The 20,837-nt window shown below is 41.5% G+C and overlaps 1 non-coding gene across 1 annotated transcript; it reads left to right on the top strand.

The window, feature by feature from the left end:
• The first annotated feature begins 8,008 nt into the window (after nucleotides 1-8,008).
• LOC141604395 (small nucleolar RNA R71) lies at nucleotides 8,009-8,115 on the top strand. The gene has a single exon (XR_012526096.1). It is a non-coding gene; the product is annotated as a small nucleolar RNA R71 (small nucleolar RNA).
• Nucleotides 8,116-20,837: the final 12,722 nt, after the last annotated feature.

Raw genomic sequence — 20,837 nt, 5'->3', positions numbered from 1 at the left:
GCATGGTCTAATGAGACTCGAGTTGGTTTATGTCTTACAAGTCTCATTGAAAAGATAGGTGATGGGTAAAAAAATGCAAGGATTCATAGGCTCACATTTCATCAAACATAACATGTGCATAAGTTGAGATCACAACAAGCAAGCAAATAAACTATGAAAACATATTAGATTAAGAATGATTCATTCCCCATGTTGGTTTCCCCTAATTACCCATTAACCCTAGCTAAGGAAACTACTCACTCATTATCATATTGAACATGCTAGCAAGGTTGTCAATCATACCAACAAAGTAAAACATGATGAATAAATGAAAGTCATTAACAATAATTAAAAAGGGATTAAGAGAATTATACCTACTAATGATTCCAATAATAAAGCAAAGAATAATAGAAGTACTTGATGCTTGATTGGAAGGTTGTCAATCTCCCAATAATAACCCAAATAATCTTCAATTACCCAAAACAAAGGATGAACAAAAGAGAGATTAAGGAAATGAAACTTGTATTAAAACTTGATTAATTGTTGATTACAAGATTAAAGAGAGATTTGATTGATATTAACTACACTAAAGATTGCTAAGAAGAACATGCTCTTCTAATTAGACTAATGGGGTATTTATAGTGGGGATTAGGTACATAAATTAGGGTTAACTAAGGGCTTAAATGACGATTAAGTCCTTGAGGAATCGCCGGTCTCTAGGGAGACTCCGGTCTCCTTTTCGCCGGTCTTAGAAAAAGATGCGCATCCTTCCTTGAAGCTTGTAGAAGACGAAATGGCTGACAGACAATCCGGGCGTCCAGGGCACGGGACGGGCGGATTCTGGTGATTCTGGACGGGCGTCCAGCCGGGGAAGACGGGCGGATTGGGGTTGTTTTGGACGGGCGTCCTGTGGAGGAAGACGCTCGGATTACCCCTCTTGGATGGGCGTCTTGTAGACAATCCGCTCGGATTGTCGTACAGCTTCTTTCCTTCTTCTTTTCTTCCTTTTTCTTCATAGAATCCTTGAGGATTTCCTCGGGGATGCAAGGATCTTTTCTCATCATTGCCCATCTACTATGGTATGTACAAAGGCCTTCTAATCTTGTCTCTCCTTTATGCTTGGTCATTGAATTCAATCAATTTAGCTTCATTTTGCCATGAAAATGCAAGGTTTGCACTCCTTTCCTACCAAGGACACAAAACCTCAAAGAATATGCAAAACAAAGGACTAAAGACAATAAATGACCCAAATATGCACTAAAAAGCATGGGAACAAGGCTAATTCGGGGACTAAATGTGCTTAAATTATGGTCACATCAAATATCCCCAAACCGAACCTTTGCTCGTCCCGAGTAAAGAGGTGACAAAGACTAGGACCGTTAGTTAAACTAACCTAATAACATAGCCGATATGAGACAATTAGCGGGTCTCACTCCGCCCCTTCAACTCACAACAAGACAACCATGAGGTAGGATGCCTTCTTGCAAGGCAAGGTGGGTCTTGCCAAAATGGCGACACATCCAAACATTAAGCACACAAAATCAAGTAATGGATGTATCTACAAAAGAATAGCCACTTTCCTCATCTAAGTGGCGGAAATTATCTACAAGGGAAGCAATTCACGGGTGCACACTCCTTCATAGATGCAATTTCTTCAAACTACTAAGCCTAGAAGGATACCAATAAATCACCTCCAAATTGTGTCAAGCTAGGGCATCTTTGTCCTCAATCGTTAAATGCTTTCGTCAAGAGTAGACTCCCTATGGCGTTAGAAACACAAGAGGATCGCGGAATTCCCCCTCTTGCCTAGACAAGAAAAAGGGTCGTCCCCTCTCTACCATGCACAAAAATGGATACGATGGATAAAGGGATTAATAGATATTTTAGTTTCATTTTGGGAGTTTGCTTTGTTGTTATTTTTCCCCCAATTTCTTGTGGCAAATAACATTTGAGAACAATTTCTTGCCATTTCTTTTGATTTTTGGCAATTCAATACTTGACAACTTTTCAACTTTTTGCATTTTCTTTTGAACATTTTCAAAGTCACCCCATATGTAGTGAGGGTGCCTTATATTTGAAGCTTTAGGAGTTCTTTTTTTGCTCCTCTTTTCATTTGATGCAATTGGCAAACTTTTTCTTCTCTTTTCATTTCATTGAACTCAAATCAATTTCTTTTTGTGCCCATTCCCTTTGATGACAAAAATGTGGTAGAACATGGATGATGGATGCATGGTTTCAAGGGTCACCTTGGAATAAACGGTAGCCAAGGAGTTATCACACCACAAGGTACTCTTGACTAGGCCTTAATCCATGGGTCAAAGGATACTAGCATGACACATCCTAGGGTGTTTTACAAGTATTCTAACAAGCAAAGTATTAAGAAGAAAAAGCATCTACTAGGGCCTATATACACTTGTCAAGCTTCCTAAGTAGACGGTTTCACAAAATTTTTCTAACATGCAAACTACATGCCATGATGCAACTAACATATATACATCCTAATGCAATATGATTCTACCAACTAATATGACATATAAACTAAATGCAAGTCCTAAATTCACATTGTTTATACCACATCAATCAAAATAAAGCCACATAGTCATTAACATAAAGAGGAAAAAGGAGATTGGAAAGATCATACCATGCGGTCTTCAATATCCTCATGTCTCGGATGTGGCGTAGTCGATCAATGTGAACAAGGATAGAACAAATACAATATAACAATATATACACGACTACACTACAAAGGAAATGAACTTGTTTTTGGTTTTTCAATTTTTTCAATTTTTTCAATTTTTTTTCAATTTTTGATTTTTTTGGATTTTTGAATAAAAGTTAAGTTAGAATCCCCATCCCCACACTAATATGGGCATTGTCCTCAATGGCCAAAATGATGGGAAATTATGCAAGTATGATGCATGAATTCTACACTAAATGCAAGCTATACTATACTACACTACATGATGCATGGGTTTTTGTTTATGACGGAGAGCGTAATTTAGATTACCTCCCATTGCGTATGCATGTACTTCCCCAAACCGAGATAGACATTATTTCTAATGTCCTAAAGTTGGGGGTAGTTCATGCACACAAGATGCAATGCATGAAACTAAATTGTCATTTTGGATTTTCAAAATGGGAACAATAAAATAAGAACACCTCAATGGGGCCAAGGTGTTAGTCCTCTATGTTGCTAGGACTCTCCAACCATGATCAAGATAAAATAAATAAAACAAAGAAAGAAGTAGACAAACCTCAAGAGGGTAGGAGCCTCCAAAGCTTGCTAGTCTTCCACCATATCATCATTGTCATCATCTTCCTCAATAGAAGTGGACTCATCTCCACTCCCCTCTTCACTTCCTTGCTCACTTCCTTCATCACTTCCTTCATCATCCTCTTCTTCTTCATTTACCTCTTCAACAATGCCCTAAATAATCAACAACCTCATCATCGACAACCTCATCGTCACCCGGTCTCTCACCCCTAGATGCACTTCGAAAGAAGACTTCCCTATCCGCCCAACTAGGCAAAGGACATGAAGGATCAAGTAGTCCTTGCCTAGCTAAATGAAGGAGGGGTGGATATTGGGCCAAGTATGCATCTTCCCGATCCTTATAAGCTTGTTTGTGCATCTCTTGCATAAGTAGAGTCATGCAGTCATTGCCCACTTCAACACCTTCGGGTTTGAACTATTGATATTTGAATGGATAGGGTGGTGTGACAATGGAGGAGGAGGGCATTTCAATTTCACCCCTTTGTTGACGGATGATGTATTCGGCTTCCTTTGAGAGGGGAAGAAGGTAGTTTGTTCGATGGACACTCAAACGGCATATCTTGGAAGGCAAAGTAAAAGATCTAGCATCATTGATGAGCCACCCATATTTGGTGTCAAGAGGATTATGCTTGACCCACTTGTACTTGTTAATCATGGCATCCATGTCAATGAGATGACCCCCTTTTTTCGCCACATACTTGCTATCCTTGTTGAAATTCGGATCAAAGTACTTGGCCAAGAGAGTAACTAGACCTCTATTTACGATAAAAGCGGTGCCTTCCTTCCCACAATCAACATTGAGCCATCTTTCCACCAAAAGCCTTAGAGCATTGTAAGGCTTGGTGAATTCCCATCCAATATTTAAGGCCGACTCAAGTAGAACACAATCGAGCTTGGTAAAGTGGTTAGTGTCTTTTCTTGCAATGATAGTATTCCCGATGACCTTGTGCCACACTCTAATAACCGGATGGTGGACTAATAGGGCGCGACAAGCATGAAAGTTCTCAAATTTCTTCCCGGAAATTGCCTCCCAAAGAGGAGCGGGGTCATATTTTTCGGGCTTCTTATAATAACGAGGTGTATCACTAAGACCTAATACTTTACTCAAAACATCAAAGGTGATGCACATTGGCAAGGCAAAACTCGATGTATTCTCTAGTCTCTACCTTAGTCACTTTCAATGAACTTAAGAATTCCAAGGTAAGGGAGGGGTATGTCAATTCTCTTGTAGCAAACAATTTTCCCAACCCCATGGCATCAAAGAAGGCTTTTGTTTGTTCGAGGACACCCAATTTGTTCAAGGCATCTTCACATATGAATTTGGTGGGTATAATGGATTTCTTAGCATACTTGGCAAATGTATCCCTATGGGAGTTAGCAATGAAAATTACCTCCGGATAGTTTGATAATTGAGCAATTTCCGGAGTTGTTGTTGTTCTTGCTTCCAAGGGAGGATTTTGTTGTTGTTGAACTTCCAAGTTTGCACTAGCAACCACCATAGCCATTGAAGCTTTCTTTGCTTGAAGGCATTGTTGCCTTTTTGAGAGTGCCTTTGCCTTAAGTGCCTTTGTTGATCCTTTTGTTCTTGCCATTGATGATTATACCAAGAAAAGAGTGAAAATCTTCAATTTCCAATTATACCCAAATCGATTTTAAGATGAAAGGTTTTGCCTTTGTATTTCAAAAATCGACTCAAAGGTTAAAGATTTTGGTGCTTGGACTGATTATTGTTGGAAGAGGAGTGATTAATTGTTGTTGTAAGGAAGTTTGGATTTGATTTTGTTGAATTTGGTTGAGGAAATCTTGTTTTGGTGATGGAGAGGATGAGGGTTTTAGGGTTTTTGGTAGTGTTTTGAATGTATGAATTAAGGAATGAATGTGGGAGGGGTATTTAAAAACATCCGAAATTTTCGAAACTGCAGGGGAAGACGAGCGGATTCCCTTCGGGACGCTCGGATTATGCTCAATCTGGGTTCAGGAATTCTCGCCTAAAGACGGGCGTCTTTCAGCTGGGACGCTCGGATTCTTCAGTTGCAGGACGAGCGGATTCCTTTAAAGACGGGCGGATTCTGTTACAGCAAGTTTTCTTATTTTGCACTGGCAAAAAGACGGGCGTCTTCTTGCAAAGACGAGCGGATTCTTTCAGACGAGTGTCTTCTCTGCTGGGATGCTCGGATTCTCTAACAGTCCCAAAATTTTCAATTTTGCAGCTCAATTGGATGGACGGAGTCTGCCAAAGACGCCCGGATTCCCATAAGACGAGCGGATTCCCTTTAAGGACGCTCAGATTCCACCTGGTCTACCCGGATTCAGTTCCATCCGTGCACTTGAATATCTCGTGTCATTTTTCATTCTTGAAATCCCGTGTTCCTCATTGTAGGGGCACTACAAAGACATGAATAGCCTAGGCAATTGTTATCCCCACACTAAGCTAAAGAACTATACATCAATTAAATCATTAGTCCCTCCCCCACTTCTCTAAAAATAGATAATTATCTTGATCAAAGCATAAAAATCCAAAAATGACAAAAATGCAATGTAAGAATTAAAATGCGAGTTAGGGAGTTAGAAATATTTACAAATGGTGGTTTGGAGAGGACTCCCCCAAACTCTCATCCTTAGTGAGATGTCATGGGGGCATGTCCAAGGTGTTGTTGATGTTGCTCAACACCTTGAAAAAGTAGTCAAAAGCTTGTTCATTGTCATGATAAAGATCCTCGATAGATCTTTGCACTTGTTGTCCTTCATGTTGGTCTTGATCGATAGCATTACCAATATAGGGATTGAAAATCCCTTCAAACTCGTCGTCCCAAAGACCACAAACTTCATCTACTTGGTCACTAAAGATCTCTTGAGTTGATAAAGACAACTCTCCCACTTTCTTGTCTTGGCCAATGAGGCCATCTTCTTCATTGCTTGACTTTGGTGAGCTTTTCAAGCTCTCTTTGTTGCAATTCACTTGCTCTTTGAATGGGGCGTCATCGATTTTCTTCTTCCATTGGAATTCCGACTTCTTCCTATCATCCTTCCGGCTATAATGATCAACCATAAAACATGGTTCATGCAAACGGGGAGCTCTCATGGTCTTGTCAAGATTGAAAGTTATGCTCTCATCTCCCACTTCTAGAGTGAGCTCTCCATGTTTCACATCTATCACCGCACCCGCGGTGTGCAAGAAAGGTCTTCCTAGAATGATTGGAATGTTGGAGTCTTCTTCCATGTCAACAATGACAAAGTCCACCGGGATGAAAAATTTCCCCACTCTTACGGGAACATCTTCCAATATCCCTAATGGTGTCTTCGTCGATCTATCGGCCATTTGGAGTGTGATATTGGTGTATTTAAGCTCTTCCATCCCTAACCTTTTACTCACCGAGTATGGCATAACACTCACACTAGCCCCTAGATCACATAAGGCTTTTTTGATCGTGGTGTCGCCAATGGTACACGGTATTGAGAAGCTTCCCGGATCCTTAAGTTTTGGAGGTGAACTCCCTTGAAGTATTGCACTACTCACCTTAGTGAAGGCGATAGTCTCAAGCTTCCGGATCGACTTCTTCTTTGTGAGGATGTCTTTCATGTACTTTGCATAAGCCGGCACGTGATTGATTAATTCCGTGAAAGGAATCGAGACTTCCAAATTCTTCACAATCTCCATAAATTTTCCAAGTTGGTCATCAAATTTGGGCTTGACTTGACGACTTGGAAAAGGAAATCTAATCACAATGGGCTCCTTCTCCTTGGCCTTGTCTTCATTTTTCTTTGAAAAATTCTTCTTTTGATGGTTCTCCATCCTTGGAGTTTTGCACAACTTCTTCTTTGTCACTAGCTTCCACAACTTCATCCTCAACTTTCTTCTTCGGTGCTTCATATCTTGTACCACTTCTCAAGTGAATGACACTAACCGTTACATGTCTTGGGGGATTACTTTGAGGTGGTAATTGCCCCTTTTGTCTTTGTGAGCTTGATGATGCTAGTTGAGTCAATTGGGTTTCCAACATTTTGGTGTGAGCTAGGATGTTGTTGATGGTGATTTCCTTTGCTTGACTATCTTTCTGCATTTGAGTGAAAAACTCTTGTTGATTCTTTTGCATTTGGAGGACCGCTTTTTGAACATCAAAACCTTGGTCATTTTGTTGATTGTATGGAGTTTGATTTTGGTAACCTTGGTTTTGGTTGTAAAAGGGTCTTTGATTTTGGTTTCTCATAGGAGGTGGGGTGTATGTTGGTTGAGGGTTTTGAACATTTTGGCTTTTGTATGAGAGATTTGGGTGGAATTTTGTGTTTTCATTGTAATAATTGGAGTAAGGGGTACCACTCTTGTATGCTTGGAAAGCATTCACTTGTTCATTTGTTCCCCTACATTCACTTTGGTAATGTCCCAAAGTTCCACAATTCTCACATATCCCACTTGGGATTGATGAAGATGCCGTCATGGCATTAACATGATGCTTTGGTGATTTTGAGGCTTCTTCAAGCCTAGCCATAGCTTTTTCAAACTTCAAATTGACGGTATCAATGTGAGCACTAAGTTGAGCACCCAATTGAGTAATGGAATCCACTTCATGCTTTCCTCCTCTAGTAGCCTTGCGAGGTCTACTATATTGTGAGTTATGGACCGCCATTTCCTCAATCTTGTTCCAAGTTTGATTGTCGTCAACTTTTGTGAACATTCCATTTGATCCCATGTTGAGAATGTTTCTTGAGTCTTCATAAAGACCATTCCAAAATTGTTGTACCAAGAACCACTAACTAAGTCCATGATGAGGACATGAGCGACAAATTCCCTTGAATCGCTCCCAAGCTTCATACAAAGATTCTTCATCTCTTTGCTTAAAGCCCGTAATTTGAGCTCTTAGCATGTTAGTCTTCTCCGGTGGATAGAACTTTTTGTAGAAAGCCAGAGCTAACTTCTTCCAAGAATCAATTCCGAGAGTAGCCTTATCAAGGCCTTTCAACCATTGTTTTGCGGTGCCAATTAGAGAAAAAGGAAATAAGACCCATCGAATTTGATCTTGAGTTACACCGGTTTGAGAAATCGCATCACAATAGTCACAAAAAGTCTCCATATGAGAATGAGGGTCTTCACTAGGCATCCCCCCAAATTGGCTTCTTTCGACTAATTGGATAAATGCGGATTTGGCAATAAAATTTCCGGTTAAGTGTTGTGGTGTGGGAGTACCATTGGGTAGGTTCTCCTCGGTGGGTACAGAATGTGATGAAAACTTAGGCATTGTGTGTTGATTTTGTGTTGGATTTTGTGTTGGGTTCTCCTCACCTTCTCTTGCAAAAGGGTTGATGAACTCAATAGTGTTTGGTTGAATATCTACAACCTCACCAATACCTCTCAAATTTCTCCTAGCAAGTCTTCTATTGTTTGTCAAAGTCCTTTCAATTTCGTGATCAAAGGGTAACAAGTTACCTTGTGATCTTCTAGACATGCAAAATATAAAACAACTCGAAAATAATTAGAACAAACCTTGAGGAGTTTTACTTCCCCAAGGCCAATAAAGACACAACTAATAACAATATAAGAAAATCTAAATCAAGTTAACACCGTCCCCGACAATGGAGCCATTTTTGGTCGTGTCCTCACTTAGGAGGTTTAGTTTTCGGTACTTGTCGTTAGGAGCTCCTAGACCAAAACACAATTTATAACTTCACAAACAACTCTACAATTAGTAAAGAGGCAAGTAAAGGTCGGATCCCAAGGGACGGGAATTGAGATGAGATTTTCTATTGCAACTAGTGGTGTCTAAGGGTGTCACAATTTGGGGTTTGAAGTAGAAGATCACTAAACTAAATAGCAATGAAAGTAAACAAGCAAGATGATTAAAAAGGGATGTAAACAATTGATAAATAGCACTAGGGTGTCATGGGGTCATAGGGGATTCATGGGAATTGATCATACAAACATATTCTTAAATTATAAGCAAGCAATTATTGTTGTGATGGATCGAGTTGGTTTATATCTTACAATCCTAGGAAAGTTTGGGTCCCGGAGCCGAATCGATTAGATTGTACAACACCTACAAGTCGACTTAATCTTTCCTACCCAACTATATGCATGGTCTAATGAGACTCGAGTTGGTTTATGTCTTACAAGTCTCATTGAAAAGATAGGTGATGGGTAAAAAAATGCAAGGATTCATAGGCTCACATTTCATCAAACATAACATGTGCATAAGTTGAGATCACAACAAGCAAGCAAATAAACTATGAAAACATATTAGATTAAGAATGATTCATTCCCCATGTTGGTTTCCCCTAATTACCCATTAACCCTAGCTAAGGAAAGTACTCACTCATTATCATGTTGAACATGCTAGCAAGGTTGTCAATCATACCAACAAAGTAAAACATGATGAATAAATGAAAGTCATTAACAATAATTAAAAAGGGATTAAGAGAATTATACCTACTAATGATTCCAATAATAAAGCAAAGAATAATAGAAGTACTTGATGCTTGATTGGAAGGTTGTCAATCTCCCAATAATAACCCAAATAATCTTCAATTACCCAAAACAAAGGATGAACAAAAGAGAGATTAAGGAAATGAAACTTGTATTAAAACTTGATTAATTGTTGATTACAAGATTAAAGAGAGATTTGATTGATATTAACTACACTAAAGATTGCTAAGAAGAACATGCTCTTCTAATTAGACTAATGGGGTATTTATAGTGGGGATTAGGTACATAAATTAGGGTTAACTAAGGGCTTAAATGACGATTAAGTCGTTGAGGAATCGCCGGTCTCTAGGGAGACTCCGGTCTCCTTTTCGCCGGTCTTAGAAAAAGATGCGCATCCTTCCTTGAAGCTTGTAGAAGACAAAATGGCTGACAGACAATCCGGGCGTCCAGGGCACGGGACGGGCGGATTCTGGTGATTCTGGACGGGCGTCCAGCTGGGGAAGATGGGCGGATTGGGGTTGTTTTGGACGGGCGTCCTGTGGAGGAAGACGCTCGGATTGCCCCTCTTGGACGGGCGTCTTGTAGACAATCCGCTCGGGTTGTCTTACAGCTTCTTTCCTTCTTCTTCTCTTCCTTTTTCTTCATAGAATCCTTGAGGATTTCCTCGGGGATGCAAGGATCTTTTCTCATCATTGCCCATCTACTATGGTATGTACAAAGGCCTTCTAATCTTGTCTCTCCTTTATGCTTGGTCATTGAATTCAATCAATTTAGCTTCATTTTGCCATGAAAATGCAAGGTTTGCACTCCTTTCCTACCAAGGACACAAAACCTCAAAGAATATGCAAAACAAAGGACTAAAGACAATAAATGACCCAAATATGCACTAAAAAGCATGGGAACAAGGCTAATTCGGGGACTAAATGTGCTTAAATTATGGTCACATCAAGTAGTCGGCTTAGCTGCCGAATTCTAAGTCACACTGTTGTTCGGGCGCTGATAAGATCCTCCACTTTTGCGGTTGAAGCCGCCATTGTTGTTGTTCTGCCCTCCACGGTTACCCCAAGACCCAGATGGCCTGTTGCTAGCAAAGCTCTGGCTTAGAGTCTAAGAGAAATTCCCCTGGTAAGCTCCTAAAGCCCCTCCAACTTTGGCACTGGTGCAGTCGTACCTCTTGTGACCTACTCCCCCACAGTTGAAGCAAGTGAGATTGGGTTGTCACTAACACTCTGACCACCACCCCTTCCCCAAGCTCGAGATCCCCCAGAAAACCAAGATCCTCCAGAAAAACCCTTAGACTGACCATAGTTGCCCTTCTTGTGGCCCGACTGATGGCCACTCTCACTCTCTGCTTTCCTCTTTTCAGTGGTGGTTCTCTCTGTAGCCTCCTTAGATAGATCCACCAACCTCTCAACTTGCCCAGCCCTCATGTACACATCCTTCAGTTCTCCTCATACGGATTCAGCTGCCTCGACGCATAAGCTATAACCTTCCCATGCTGCATCAAAACACATCCCAAACCATTCTTTGAAGCATCGGTATATACTTCAAAGTTCTCACAACCCTCGGGTAAAGCTAGGATACGGGCTGTGGTCAAACGCTCCTTTAAGGTCTGGAACGCCGTCTCACAACTCTCATCCCATCGGAATCTGGTCTCCTTCCTCATCAAAGCTGTCATAGGTTTCGCGATCATAGAAAAGTCCTTCACGAACCTCCTGTAGTAACTAGCTAGACCCAAGAAACTCCGAATCTCAGCAACATTCTTCGGTGATTCTCACTTGGTCACTGCCTTAATCTTGCTAGGATCGACTGACACACCCTTTTTAGATACCACATGACCCAGAAAAGCCACTTCCTCTAACCAAAACTCGCACTTGGATAACTTGGCATAAAGTTGATTGTCTCGCAAGGTCTGCAAAACTAATCTCAGGCGCTCCTCATGCTCTTTATTAGTCTTAGAGTAGACTAAGATGTCATCAATGAAGACGACCACAAACTTGTCCAAGAACGGACTAAAAACCCGGTTCATCAGATCCATGAAAGCTGATGGTGCATTCGTCAAACCAAAAGGCATCACTACAAACTCATAGTGACCATAACGAGACCAGAAGGCTGTCTTAGGAATATCCTCATCTGCTATCCTCAACTGGTGATAACCCAACCTCAAATCGATCTTAGAGAACACCACTGCACCACTCATCTGGTAAAAAAGATCATCAATCCTTAGCAAAGGATACTTGTTCTTCACCGTGACACGATTCAGCTCTCTGTAGTCGATGCATAGTCTCATGCTCCTATCTTTCTTCTTCACAAACAACACCGGTGCTCCCCATGGTGACACACTAGGCTGAATATACCCCTTATCTAATAGATTATGTAGCTGTTTCTTCAACTCTTCCAGTTCTTTAGGTGCCATACGGTACGGTGCTTTGGATATAGGACTTGTCCCCGGTTTAAGCTCCACACTAAAGTCGATATCTCTCTTAGGTGGTAACCCCGGTATCTCATCTGGATAGACATCACTAAGCTCTCCACAACAGGTACATCAGATGCTGTCAGCTGCTCCGCGCGCCGATCTCACACTTGGCAAAGAATCAAGGGGCATTTCTTCCTCAAACATGACTTTAAGGTCATTATAGCGATGAACTTACCCTTTGGCCTCACTAAAAACCCCTTATAAGACACCGTGACACCCTTAGGACCCCTCAAAGACACTTTCTTTTATCGGCAGTCTATCTTAGCATCATACTTAACCAACCAATCCATCCCGACGATGACCTCAAACCCATCAATAGGAAACTCTAGCAAGTTGACCGGTAAGTCTACCCCTCCAACCAACATGGACACGTCTCTATACAACTTAATACAAGACACCGACTCTTCCGAAGGTATAAACACATCATCTTTTACAAGCTCAAACTCCCCCAAACCCATAGCCAAGGCATGACCCCTAGATACAAAAGATTGGGTTGCCACTGAATCAAACAAAACAAATGATGGTGTACTATGAACGAGAAAGGTACCGGTAACTACATGAGCATCATTCTCATCTTCCTGCTTGCCCATCATGAAGAGCTTCCCGCTGCTTTTCTGACCTCCGCTCTGGACCGAGGTGTTAGAAGTAGTCGGCTTAGCTGCCGAATTCTGAGTCACACTATTGTTCGGGCGATGATAAGATCCTCCACTTTTGCGGTTGAAGCCGCCATTGTTGTTGTTCTGCCCTCCACGGTTACCCCAAGACCCAGATGGCCTGTTGCTAGCAAAGCTCTGGCTTAGATTCTAAGAGAAATTCCCCTGGTAAGCTCCTAAAGCCCCTCCAACTTTGGCACTGGTGAAGTCGTACCTCTTGTGACCTACTCCCCCACAGTTGAAGCAAGTGAGATTGGGTTGTCACTAACACTCTGACCACCACCCCTTCCCCAAGCTCGAGATCCCCCAGAAAACCAAGATCCTCCTGAAAAACCCTTAGACTGACAATAGTTGCCCTTCTTGTGGCCCGACTGATGGCCACTCTCACTCTCTGCTTTTCTCTTTTCAGTGGTGGTTCTCTCTGTAGCTTCCTTAGATAGATCCACCAACCTCTCAACTTGCCCAACCCTCATGTATACATCCTTTAGATCGGTGATAACCCCAGTTGGTAACCTGTTCATGATCATGGATGCCAACCCCCTCTCGAAACGAAGAGCCAAACCCCGTTGCCCCAGCTGCATGTCTTCCGCATAGCGAGACAACTCAAGGAACCGGTGATAATACTCCGTAACCGTCATATCATTAGTCATGGTGAAAGAATCGAACTCGGATCTCATCTTGTGACGGATGTGTTTCGGCACAAATTGTTCCCTCATGGCGCTCTTCAAACTCGGCCACGATATAGCACCGAGCCCCTCATCCCTGTAGTATGCTTTGGCATCTTGTTTCATATTCTGCCACTACACTGCAGCCTCGCCCCTCACGTAGTACACTACCTGTTCAACAGCTAACTCCGGCGGACACTTCATTGCCTCAAGGAGACTCTTCATCTCACGTTGCCAGTTATCAAGCAGCTTAGGTTCTCTGGTGCCCTCGTAGGTTGATGGGTTAAAGCGGGCAATGATAGTGCTCATGTGGGTTGCATCCACCGGTTTTTCAGCCCCTTTACCCACATTCTTAAGAGCCTCAAGGAGAGCTTCTTGCTGCTCGATCATATGAGCGACTTCATCTGTGGTCATCTCAGATGCTTGGATATACGCGGCTGACCTATTTGGCGGCATTTTGATCTGATAAAAGCAAGGAAACGTAAGCACATAGCCTACGGCTCAAAATAAACATGACTCCCCGCCAAAGAAGTACTCGGCCGAGTATGGTGAGATACTCGATCGAGTATGGACTAATCGGTCAAGTACTATTATTACTCGATCGAGTGTTCCACTCCAGTAGCTGTTGGGGTTGGTGTCCTTAACAGTTAGTGCAAGGACTAATAAACCTCTAAAAGGATCAAAGGGCATACTTTGGTATTATTATCAGTTGATCCACGTTTATCAATAACGGTTGGCTTGCTAGATAAGTTTGACGTTATTGTCATACAGATGGCGGTGATCAACTGGTCCCTAAAAGTCACACCTATAGGATACGTTCGAGAGATGTGACGGTATGAAAATACTGTCATGTAGATGCCAAATATTGACTAACCAGTTAGTCCGAGTTATTTGACTAATAATTAGTCAAATACGTGATGTTGAGATATTATATTTAATACGGATTAAATATCATGGGCTAAGGCGAATTAACCAGTTAATTCGTGAAATTAAATATACGTGATTTATATTTAATTAAATGTATATTAAAATAATTATACAATACTGTTTTGTCGGACACGTATTAATAATTGACTAACCCGTATTATTAGTCGATGCCTTAATTTCCGATAACCGATAATGAGTTTATAATATACAAACCCGTCATATACATTTTAGTAATTAACGAACCGGACCTCGAGTTAAAACCAAGAGGAAGTGGAAGCCCACTTCCCTGTGTGGGTCACGGTTCTCGGCCGAATAGGAGAACAAAAGGAGACCTCCTCCTTCTGTTAAACCTAATGATCATTTTGAGAGAAAATTAGGGTTTCGAAAGAGCATTCTTCTCTGTAGAAACTGAGATCTCTCATCTCGACAAAACTCACATCAGTTCTCCCTATATTGCAAGGCAATCGGAGAACACTGTTCTAGCACAAGGGCATATCTCGGACAAAGTCTTGGGTGCAACGATTAGGAGGGAATCTGCTTAGATTTCTGATCTTTACGCCGCAATTAAAAGGACCCGAGGTTGATTTCTATACACTTATCGTTTCTATTGTTTTTATCGTTTTATGACTATAAATTGCATGTAAATTTTACGTTATAGTCCTGCATTTTAAGGGGTAGTATACGGATATTAACCCACAAGTGGTATCAGAGCGAGGCCACGTGAATTTTTCATGTGTTTTTCATAAAACGATCTTGAAACGATTTTGTTTTGGCTAAAAATTTGTCTCGTGACCTATTTTTCACTCGGCAGAATTTTTTTAAGTTGCTTTGCGTTTTTTTGTTTGCTTTGGGAACCGTGTCTTGTTTACACGGTTGCTCTTGATGTTGTTTTGTCTCGAAAACCAATCCGTGCCATGTTTTGCACATTTGTGTTGCTTCATATTTCATGTTGTTTTTTACATGTTGTTATTTTATACGGAGATTATAACAATATGTCATGTTTTATCAATTATCAAATTTGTTTTGATGCGTTTTGATCAAAATTTTAATTGATTTTATCTCGAAAATCAGTTTTCACGAGGGTTTTGGTTTTTCCAGAGGTTTTCAGCCACTTTTGCATTCGATCGAGCGTATTTCTACTCGATCGAGTCTTTGTTTTTGTCTTGTTTTTGATCGATCGAGTCCCTGTTGTACTCGATCGACCTTGTCTCAAAACCTTTTGCTCGATCGAGTCCTTCTTGTGCTCGATCGACTGTTTTCAAAACCCCTCCGCTCGATCGAGTTGTCCTCGTACTCGATCGAGTAGTGTTCTTGATATAGGTACTCGATCGACCACCGGTTTAGTCGATCGAGCACCTCCTGATTAGCATTCCTCTCGATCAACTTGCGATTCGATCGATCGAGCTCCCTTCAATCCCCTCGATCGAGCACTTATGTCCCTGGATCGAGGGATTTAAATCTTTAATGACTTTGAAAATTTGTTTCTTTTTGATTTAAATTTTCCTTTGGCTTTAATATGTACTTTATCCGGATATAGTACACTCGCTTAATAGTGAATCGGTTCACTCACGTACCATATAGTTGTTTTAAAGTGTTTTTAAAATAACGGATTATAATAGATTAAAATTAAATGATAGAAGCGGTTTTATCACACGAATTTTAATCATTAAAAGGTGGTTTGGATAAATTTAACATAATTACGGAATTATGTCACGAATGAATTTGTTTTAGTTGATGCATTTTTATTTATCGTTTTGTTGAATGCCGTGAATGCCTTTTAATTACGTATTTAATTTTACAAGCGATTGTAACTTAGTGTGGCCTTAGTAGAACGTGTTACCGTAATGATGGAACACGGTCTTGGTTGTATTTTGAGATCTTGTATCTCCGTTTTGGATTTTTCACTTGTAATTACAGTTTTAATTAGAATGTAAATAGGTTTATATTTGTAATTTTAAATTGTAATTTTTGAGAAGACCAAAGATGGAGACCGGATGCTCACTCCCGCTACTTGGATCAAGATGGAACATCAAGACATGCTTTTCGGGTCCAACGGTGGATTCCAAAGTTGTATTATGTTCTTTTACTAGGATAGGCCACACTAGGACATTTTTATTTACGTTTTTTGCATTCATTTATTTATTTTTCGCAACGATAATATGCATCATATTCCGCCTAAAAACCAAACCACCTAATTTATTGCATGAAAACTGACACATATAGAGGTCACGAGTTAGTTTTCATTGACATTCTCATGTCACACGTTTTAAGCCATCATCTAAATTAATTCATTCACGACAGACGCTAGTTATTCGTTCACTTAAAAATGAATTATAATTTAGTTGATGGGATCTTCCTCGTATAAACAAAAATTGAGAACGGTCTTTATAGGTCAAACTCCAATGAGTCCCTTCTTCGTCGGTAGGCATACTATGACCCCTTCTACGTCGGGTAAGTTGGAACCGATTGACCTATTTTATCTCAACACTATGGTCACTCGTACGATCCTGTGATCATAGTGGACTATAGATAGGATTTACGGAAATCTATCGACCAAGAGTTCTTACGAAGAATTAGCTAAACAGTTGGCTTATCAATTTCTTTGAAATTGAGTCTTGGGATCACTTGTATCATTCTTGAGGGAGATCAATTATGCAAGTGCGAGAGTCTACATGTTTAAAATGAATTTTAAAATAGACTTAAATCACCTCGATGAGTTGCTTATTTCGTCTTGTTTTTCTTTCTTTTTCAGTGTAGATCACGTTTTAAATCGCTAAACATCAAATGGTGGTTCAAGTGATAACCCAATGCCAAGTGCCACATTGGACCGTGAGTCCTGGCTTAGGATCTTCATGAATCGGATGAATCGGTCTACTCGATCGAAGAATGATGGATCCAACTTCGCGGATCGGGAGGCGGCATTACGGAATCTGCCGCTCGGCGACGGAAAGCTCAAATATCTACTTGAGCCCATGCCGCCACACCCAGGTCCCACGGCTGGAGCTAACGAGATCGCTACTTATAACGATTTCGTCATGGAAGCGGGTGCGATTAAAAACGTGCTCATTTTTGCAATGGAATCCAATTTGAGTAAACGCTTCATAGCCCAAGGTGCAAACAAGATTTTCACCACGCTCACTAAGGAATTCTCGAAAGCACCGAGAATCGTGACCTATGAGCATACCACTCGCTTCTTTGATGCGAGACTCGAAAGAAAGGGCCAACCGGTTAGCCCACACATTCTCAAAGCATGATTGAGAATGTCGAGAAACCGGAGACCTTTAATCGTAACATCAGCGAGAATATTGTTATCGACCGTATTCTTCATTCACTCCACGATGGTTATTCGCAATTCAGAGCGAATTACTATATGAATGATTTGAAGAAAACTCCCCATGAACTGCACTCCCTCCTCGTACAGACCGAGAAGGACATGAAGTGCGGTGGGAGTTCGAAACAGGATGTCCTCGTTGTGTCAAACAAAGGGAAAGGTAAGGGCAAAGCTCCGGCAAACCTATGAGTAGGTAAGGCGAAGTTCAAGAAGTCGGGTTCGGGGAAGAGTGGTCTGGTGAGTCGAGTAACTCATCGGGCATGACAAAGAGCAAGAGTGATAACATGGAATGCCATCATTGCCACAAGAATGGGCATTGGAGACGCACATGTCCTGTTTATCATGAGGACTTAAAGGCGGGTCGTGTTAAACCTGTTGGTATGTCTTCTCTCTCTTCTACTTTTATTCATATGATTGAGATTAACCACGCAAGTTACGGAACTTGGGTACTTGATACTGGTTGTGGTTCTCATCTGTGTAATCATGTGCAGGGGCTCCGAAACATCGAACCCCTCGTAAAGGGTGAGGTGGACCTGCGTGTTGGGAATGGAGCAAGAGTAGCTGCCATCTCCAAGGGGACATATGTGATCCAGCTTCCTAGCGGATTTGAGTTGTCATTATATGACTGCTATTATGTACCTAGTCTTTCCAAAAACATTATTTCAGTTTCTGCGCTTGATAAACTTGGTTTTTCATTTGTAATAGAAAACAATGCTTGCATTTTCTCATTACACAATATGATTTATGGCAAGGCAGTTTCCATGAACGGAATTTATGTTTTAGATCAGACCTCGGAAATATTACACGTAATGAATAAAAGGTTAAAGGTTGGTGACAAAGATCAAACGTATCTATGGCACTGCCGTATGGGACACATTAATGAGAAACGCGTAAAACAGCTCATCAAACATGGAGCTATCTCGGCCTTTGATTTTCAATCATTTGGCACGTGTGAATCATGTCTCATCGGTAAGATGACTCGGATTTCCTTCAAAGGTGTTGGAATGCGCGGCTGGCGACCTATTAGGGCTCATACACACGGATGTATGTGGTCCTATGTCAATCACCGCACGAGAAGGCTATAGGTATTTCATCACTTTCACGGACGATTTGAGTAGATATGGATATGTCTACTTAATGAAGCACAAAAGTGAATCCTTTGAGAAATTCAAGGAATACCAAAATAGGGTGCAGAACCTGTTGGGTAGAAAGATTAAAACACTGCGTTCGGATCGTGGTGGCGAGTATCTTTCTCACGAGTTTGATCAACACTGAAGGACCGTGGGATTGCCCTACGATTAACTCCACCGGAACACCTCGGTTGAACGGTGTATCCGAACGGAGAAATCGAACACTACTTGATATGGTTCGATCCATGATGAGTCACACGGTTTTACCCGATTCATTATGGGGTTATGCTCTTATGTCGCCCGCTCTAATACTTAACCGAAGTCCGTCTAAAGCTGTTGACAAGACTCCATATGAACTATGGAAGGGAACGGTCCCTAACTTGTCCTTTATACGGGTTTGGGGCTGCGAGGCTTATGTCAAGTGGAGACACGAAGATAAGCTCGGCCCGCGATCGGTCAAGACATACTTTATAGGTTATCCTAAAGGAACACGTGGTCATTACTTCTATTCGCCAACCGAACAACGCGTTTTTGTTGCGGCTAGTGCGACATTCTTAGAGAAGGAATTTCTCGAGAATGCGAAGAGTGATAGAACCTTCGACCTGTCGGAGATTCCAGAACCAAACACCGAGCAACCATTGGAGGAACCAATTCCTTCAATCCCGGCTGCGGTGAATATTCCTGAGGAACCTAGGAGGTCGGGAAGAGTCTCTATTCCTCCGGACAGATACATCGGTATGGTCGAGGAACATGACATAGATGACGTTCTACTCTTAACGAGTAGTGAACCCGCAACCTATAAAGGTGCCATGACCAGTTCTGACTCAAAGCTATGGCTTGAGGCCATGCAATCCGAGATGGACTCCATGTATGAGAACAACGTGTGGGATCTTGTTGACTTACCGGCTAAGGTTCGTCCCCTTCAATGCAAATGGCTTTACAAGATAAAGCATTCGTGGAAGGTCGCAAGATATCTACAAAGCACGACTAGTTGCAAAAGGTTTCACCCAAGTGCCAGGTTTGCACTACGATGAGATTTTTGCACCCGTAGTTATCTTTGCGTTCCATTCGGATTATCTTAGCGATCGCCGCTTTTCATGACTATGAAATTTGGCAAATGGATGTGAAAACCGCCTTCTTAAACGGCTTTTTGGAGGAAGAGTTGTACATGGTACAACCCGAAGGTTTCATCGATCCAGTACATCCTAAGAAAGTGTGCAAGCTTAAGCGTTCCATTTATGGACTTAAGCAAGCATCAAGGAGTTGGAATCATCGCTTCGACCAAGTGATAAAAGAAAATGGATTTACTCGATCTGTCGAGGAACCATGTCTATATATCAAGTCGAGTGGGAGCAAGATTGTCTTCCTAATATTGTATGTTGACGACATACTCCTGATTGGGAATGACATACCTCTCTTAACTTCGGTGAAAGTATGGTTGAAGAACCATTTCCGGATGAAAGATCCGGGAGAGGCACGAGAGAATTCTTGGCATCCGTATCTATCGAGATAGATCACGACGGATGTTATCTCTCGATCAGAGTCTTACATAGACAAAGTCCTAGAGAGATTCAAAGCATGACTAACTCCAAGAAGGGGTTCCTTCCCATGTCCCAGGGGTGCATTTGAGCAAGTCTCAGGCACCGGAGACACCGGAAGAGAAAGAGCGCATGACACGGATTCCTTATGCTTCGGCAATAGGATCAATCATGTATGCCATGATATGCACACGTCCGGACGTGGCATATGCATTGAGTATGACAAGTCGATTCCAACAGCAACCAGGTGAACCACATTGGTTGGCTGTCAAGAACATTCTTAAGTACCTCCGGAGGACTAAAGATTGGGTATTGACTTATGGAGGCTCTCAAAAGCTATGCGCAACCGGTTACGCAGATGCTAGCTTCCAAACGGATCGAGATGACTCGAAATCTCAGTCTGGATTCGTTTTTACTCTTAATGGCGCTGCGATCATTTGGAAGAGTTC

The sequence above is a fragment of the Silene latifolia genome, chromosome 9 (genome assembly GCF_048544455.1).
Source record: "Silene latifolia isolate original U9 population chromosome 9, ASM4854445v1, whole genome shotgun sequence".
NCBI classification, from domain to species: Eukaryota; Viridiplantae; Streptophyta; class Magnoliopsida; order Caryophyllales; family Caryophyllaceae; genus Silene; species Silene latifolia.
This window is presented reverse-complemented; position numbering and strand designations above follow the sequence as displayed.